The sequence below is a fragment of the Malurus melanocephalus genome, unplaced genomic scaffold (genome assembly GCF_030028575.1).
Source record: "Malurus melanocephalus ecotype Western Australia unplaced genomic scaffold, MMel_1.1 scaffold_224, whole genome shotgun sequence".
NCBI classification, from domain to species: Eukaryota; Metazoa; Chordata; class Aves; order Passeriformes; family Maluridae; genus Malurus; species Malurus melanocephalus.
The window spans coordinates 52,535-58,274 of NW_026623456.1; positions in this window are offsets into that span (position 1 = coordinate 52,535).

The window sequence follows — 5,740 nt, forward strand, 5'->3', positions numbered from 1 at the left end:
AAACATTCTCTAGCTGCTTATAGAATAAGTTATCCACTTCTTCATTCTGGTTGGGTGGTCTGTAACAGACTCCCAGTAGGATGTCAGCTTTGTTGGCCTTTCCTTTAATCTTTACCCATAGGCATTCAACTTCATCATCATTAGTTGCAATGTCCATRGCATCAAAAACTTCCCTAAYGTAAAGGGCCACCCCTCCACCTCTTCTCCCTTTTCTGTCTCTTCTGTTAAGTTTGATTTCTTTTGCCAAGCTTGTTTTATCTTTTCACACAAGAAATACAGTGTGGCAAAAAGTCTCATGAATATATAATTTAACTAATTTTATCTTAGAAGTTGGTACAATCATACATATATGTATTGACCTTCACAGCTCCATCTCAGAAGATTTTAGAATCATTATAATTTGGCTAAATTTTTCAAGAGATGTTAATTAGCGCACTAAAGAATTCTAACAAAACACAGAAATTTGGAAAATAGCATGGAAAATGCAGACATGGAAAGTAACAAGCCCCCTTTCCTACACCAGGAAGAATAGCTATGAACTGCCAATAGAATATGAATAAAATACAAAAAAAATTCTACCAACTTTTATATATCCTGATATACTGTTACGTTTTTTACACCCTAGAACATTTTTTTAAATTATTTCTAATCAATGTGATAACCCTAACACACTCTGCTCTGAAGATACTTTTTGGCTATGGGTGCAAAGTGTGATAAGATTTAGATATCTTCCCTGGGGAGGGAGACTTCCTCCCCAAACAGGGGGATCTCATTTGTTTCAGTCTCAGACCATAGGAGCATTGGCTTTTGCCTGTGATCTTTGTAAAGAAGAAAATAACCTATMACCACCTTAGGCCACGCTCAGTACATATCCTGTGCCCAGCACACCCCAACGCAAAACATAATGGCTGGGTTATACGGAAATGCAAATAACGCAATCGGGAATGGTGCTCTAGCTCTCATAAAAGACACTTGCACTGTATAACGTACGCAGGCCCCACGAATTTCTTATAGGCAATGACTATTAAATGCAGAGATAATCACCGGATTTTGTGGATGGGAGCTACTCCTACCTGTTGAATAGGAAGTACCCAAGGAACTGTGGGAAACCACAATACAAAAGTGGCAAGCAATTTGCCAGGAAAACAGCAAAAGAAAGTGACAAGGAAATAGAGGGTAAGACTGGGTTGGCCAATGTACTCATTGCCGAGAAGGTCATATACACCTCCTGTGGGTAGCAACCCATAGGCAGGAGAGGCGGGGCTATAAGCCATACCAGACCTCTGTTACTCCTATTTTGTCTTTTCCCTTTTGGGATTCAAACAAATTTGTGTCAAAAATGCTACCAATCACTTTACTTGGGAAAAACCCAAGATTCCTTTTTGACTTCCCACACCAATGTCGACAGTTCCTGTTATGACCCATTGAAATTATGTACCTGTGTGCAAGACGGGCAAACATACTGCACTGCAGAAAAGTTAGGAACAGGTGCTAACAGGTTGGGAAGTGAATGCCCAAAAGGAGAAAAATGGGTTTGCTTTACATTTGCTCTCAGGGTGGGGTCCAGGATATAGTGAAAGAACAAACAGTAAACGAAAAGACAAAACCAATACAGCAATCTAACCCTAGGTCAACCCCATGTGAAGTTTTGTATACGAAACTCAAATGACAATTAGAAAAAGAAATAGAAATCCCCAGATAGGGAAAAACCTGTTTGTGGATTTGGGGGGGAAAATAAGTAAAGAACTAAATGTAAGCAACTGTTGGGTTTGTGGAGGGGCTCAATGACAGAGGAATGGCCATGGAAAGGCAGTGGCTTTGGCCCTGTTGAATTTCTCAAATGGAAATGGACCAATATAAGAGGGGAAAATTGTCCAGAAGGGTGGATTTTAAGTTCAACAGTGACAGGAGAAGCGTTTCTCTGTCACACTGGGAAAAATTTTCATAAGTGAGTAGAGAGTACTCTCTGTAAAAGATGTAAAGTCACTAATGAGACTTTTACAAGGTGCGTCCCAGAAGAACCAATGCAGCATTGGGCCCAGAGAAAAACAACATGGGAAAATTGTAAATATTATGAAACTGGACTTTTTTGATGTAAAACTCAAGGCAAGAATCCCTATTCTGGAATACCAGAAATAACCAAATTCTGGGAGAATAGAAATCGAGAGGATAATTATTCTTGGAAAGCACCGGATGGCTTATTTTGGATATGTGGGAAAACAGCTTACCCAAAATGTTCCCCCTGGTGAAAAGGGAGTTGTACTCTGGGAATCATACAGCCAGAATTTTTCCTTTTACGAAAGCAGGATGGCAATGAATCAGGACTACCAGTTTATGAGTTAAAAAGAAATAAAAGTGAATTGATTGGAGAATTTAAAAAATGGGGAGAGGATGAATGGCCCCCTGAATGCATAGTGGAAGTGCATGGGTCAGCCACATGGGCATAAGATGGTAGTAACCCCAATTTATATGCTAAATTGTATTATAAGGCTCCAAGCACTTGTGGAAATAACTAACAAAACTGCTTGGGCACTGGAATTAATAGCAAACCAACAAGGACAAACAAGAGCTGCATTGTATCAGAACGAGTTGGCTTTAGACTACTTATTAGCCAAAGAAGGGGGTGTCTGTGGAAAATTTAAAATAAAATTAAAATTTAATAATTAACATCCAATTGTTATTTAAAAATAGATAATAATGGGGATGCTGTCCTGGATATAGCCAAGGATATAAAAAAAATTGCCCATGTACCAATCCAGAAATGGGAATCTATGCTAAAAACTAACTCGTGGGACAATTTATTGGGAATAGAATGGTGAGAAAAGCTAGGCTTCTTCCTTTATGTGCAACAGCTGGTTTATTATTTCTTCCTTGCCTGATGCCCTGTTTCATTCAGCTAATCACCAGTGTAGTCCAAGGTATTTGAGTAGTAACAATGCCTGTGGTCCCAAAATTTGTTACATCTAGAATGGCACAAAAGACAATGGTGTTAAAGAGATTAACAATACAGAAGACCCATTTGAAGAAGAAAAATTAATTCGTTTAAAAAATGAATGAAGTGTGAAAATTAAAACCAAAAATTATTGTTCAAGCCAAATGATTTATGAAAAAGGAGAGGGATTGTGATAAACACATAGTGTTGGCTTTCATAGATATAAAGATGGGTGCTATGTGTTGTACATTATAACATAATGTTAATTTTTGTAGGAGTAGCTTAGTTATGAAGACATAGCTGTGAAAGGATCAGTAATGTTTTTATTTTTGTGGCTAAGTGGCAATAATTAAAATAACTTAGACAATGTTTTGTTCTCCTCCTCCTCCTCCTCCTCCTCCTCCTCGTCCACCTCATCATCATCTTCCTCCTCCTCTTCGTCCTCCTCCTCGTCCTCCTTCACCTCTTCCACCTCATCCTCTTCCGCCTCCTCATTCTCGTTCTCTCCTCCTCATCCCATTGTCATCATTGTCATTGTCATCCTCCTCCTCCTCTTCCTCCTCCTCATCCACCTCCTCGTCACTGACATCGTTCTCCTCCTCATCCTCATTGTCCTCTGCCTCATCATTGTCATCATCGTCGTCCTCCTCCTCCACCTCCTCCTCCCCATCTTCCTCCTCGTCCTCCTTGTCCTACTTCTCCTTGTCCACCTCCTCCTCATCCTCYTTCCTCCTCTTCATCCTCATCCTCTTCCTTTTCCTCCTTGTCTTGTCCTCGACCTCATCTGCCTCCACCTCCTCCTTCTCCTCATCCTCCTCCTCATCCTCCTCCTCCTCCTCATCCTCCTCCTCCTCCTCCTCCTCCTCCTCCTCCTCCTCATCCACCTCCTTGTTGTCATTGTTATAGTCGTCATCATCATCATCGTTGTTGTCCTCCTCCTGCTTATCCTCCTCCTCATCCACCCCCTTGTTGTCATTGTCATCCACCTCCTCCTCCTCCTTTTCCTTGCTCTCATTGTCCTTCTCCTTCTCCTCGTCAGTGTTATTGTCCTCTTCTTCCACCTCCTCATCCTCATCCTCCTCCCCTTCATCCTCCTCCTCATCATCATTTTCCTCCTCCTCCTCTTCTTCCTTCTCCTTATCCCCCTCCTCATCATTGACAACATCATCGTCCTCCTTATCACCCTCGTAGTTCTCATCCTCCTCGTTGTCATTGTTGTCCTCCTCCTCCACCTCCTCCTCCCTCTCCTCCTCCTCATTCTCCTCCTCCTTGTCCTGCTCCTTGTCATCATTGTTGTGGTTCTCCTCCTCCTCGTCATTGTCATCATCATCATCCTTATCGTCATTGTTGTTCTCCTCCTCATCCTCCTCCTCGTGGTCAGCATCCTCCTTGTCCTCATCATCCTCATCCTCCTCCTCCTTGTCACTGTCATCATCATCCTCCTCCTCCACCTCTCCCTGTCCTCCTCCTCCTTGTTGTATCATCCTCATCACTGTTATCCTCCTTGTCCTCCTCCTCCTCGTTGTCCTCATCCTGATCCTCCTCCTTGTTGTCATCCTCCTCCTCCTCATCATCCTCCTTCTGCTCCTCCTTGTCATCATTATCATCATCCTCCTCCTTCTCCTTGTCCTCCTCCTTGTCATCGTCATCATTCTCCTCCTCCTTCTAATCCTCATTTTCCTCCTTGTCCTCCTCCTCCTTGTTGTCGTCGTCTGCATCGTCATCATCCTCGTCATTGCCATCGTCCTCCTTCTTCTCCTCCTTGCCATCGTCATCCTCATCCACCTCCTTCTTGTCCTCCTCTTTGTCGTCGTCACCGTCATCACTGTCATCCTCCTTGTCCTCCTCCTCCTAGTCTTCCTCATCCTTCTCATCATCTTCCTCTTCCTCCCCCTCCTCCTCCCCGTCATCATTGTCTGTCATCGTCATCATCCTCCTCCTCATCTAATTCCTCGTCATCGTTGTCCTCCCCCTCCTCCTCCCCGTCATCATTGTCTGTCATCGTCATCGTCCTCCTCCTCATCTAATTCCTCGTCATCGTTGTCCTCTCCCTCCTCCTCGTCCACCTTCTCCTCATCCTTCTCCTCCTCATCACCGTCATTGTCATCCTCGTCGTCGTCATCGCCATCATCCTGTCATCGTCATCCCCCTCCTCCTTGTTGTCATCGTCATTTTTGTCACTGTCCTCCTCCTCCTCATCCTCCTCCTCATCCTCCTCCTCTTCCACCTCCTCCCTCCTCCTCCTCATTCTCCTCCATGTCCACCTCTGTTCCTCCTCCTCATTCTCCTCCATGTCCACCTCCTCTTCTTCCTCCTCATTCCCCTCCATGTCCACTTCCTTCTCCCCTTTGTTGTCATCGTCCTCCTCCTCATGCTCCTCCTCCTCCTCCACTACCTCGTTCTCCTCCACATCCATGACATGGATGATGACAAGGAGGAGGAGGAGGAGGTAGATGTGGAGGAAAGGAGGAGAAGGAGGAGGAGCAGTATGAGGAGCAGGAGGAGAATGACAATGATGATGATGATGAGGAGGAGGAGAATGACGATGATGATGATGAGGAGGATGAGGAGGAGGAGGATGATGACAACGAGGGAGAGGAAAAGGAGGAGGAGGAAGGGGAAAATGAAGAGGTAAATAAGGCGGTAAATGAGGAGGATGAGGACCAAAAGAAGGAAGGGGAGGAGGAAGAGGTAAATGAGGATGAGAAGGACATCCTTTCCTTTCCTTTCCTTTCCTTTCCTTTCCTTTCCTTTCCTTTCCTTTCCTTTCCTTTCCTTTCCTTTCCTTTCCTTTCCTTTCCTTTCCTT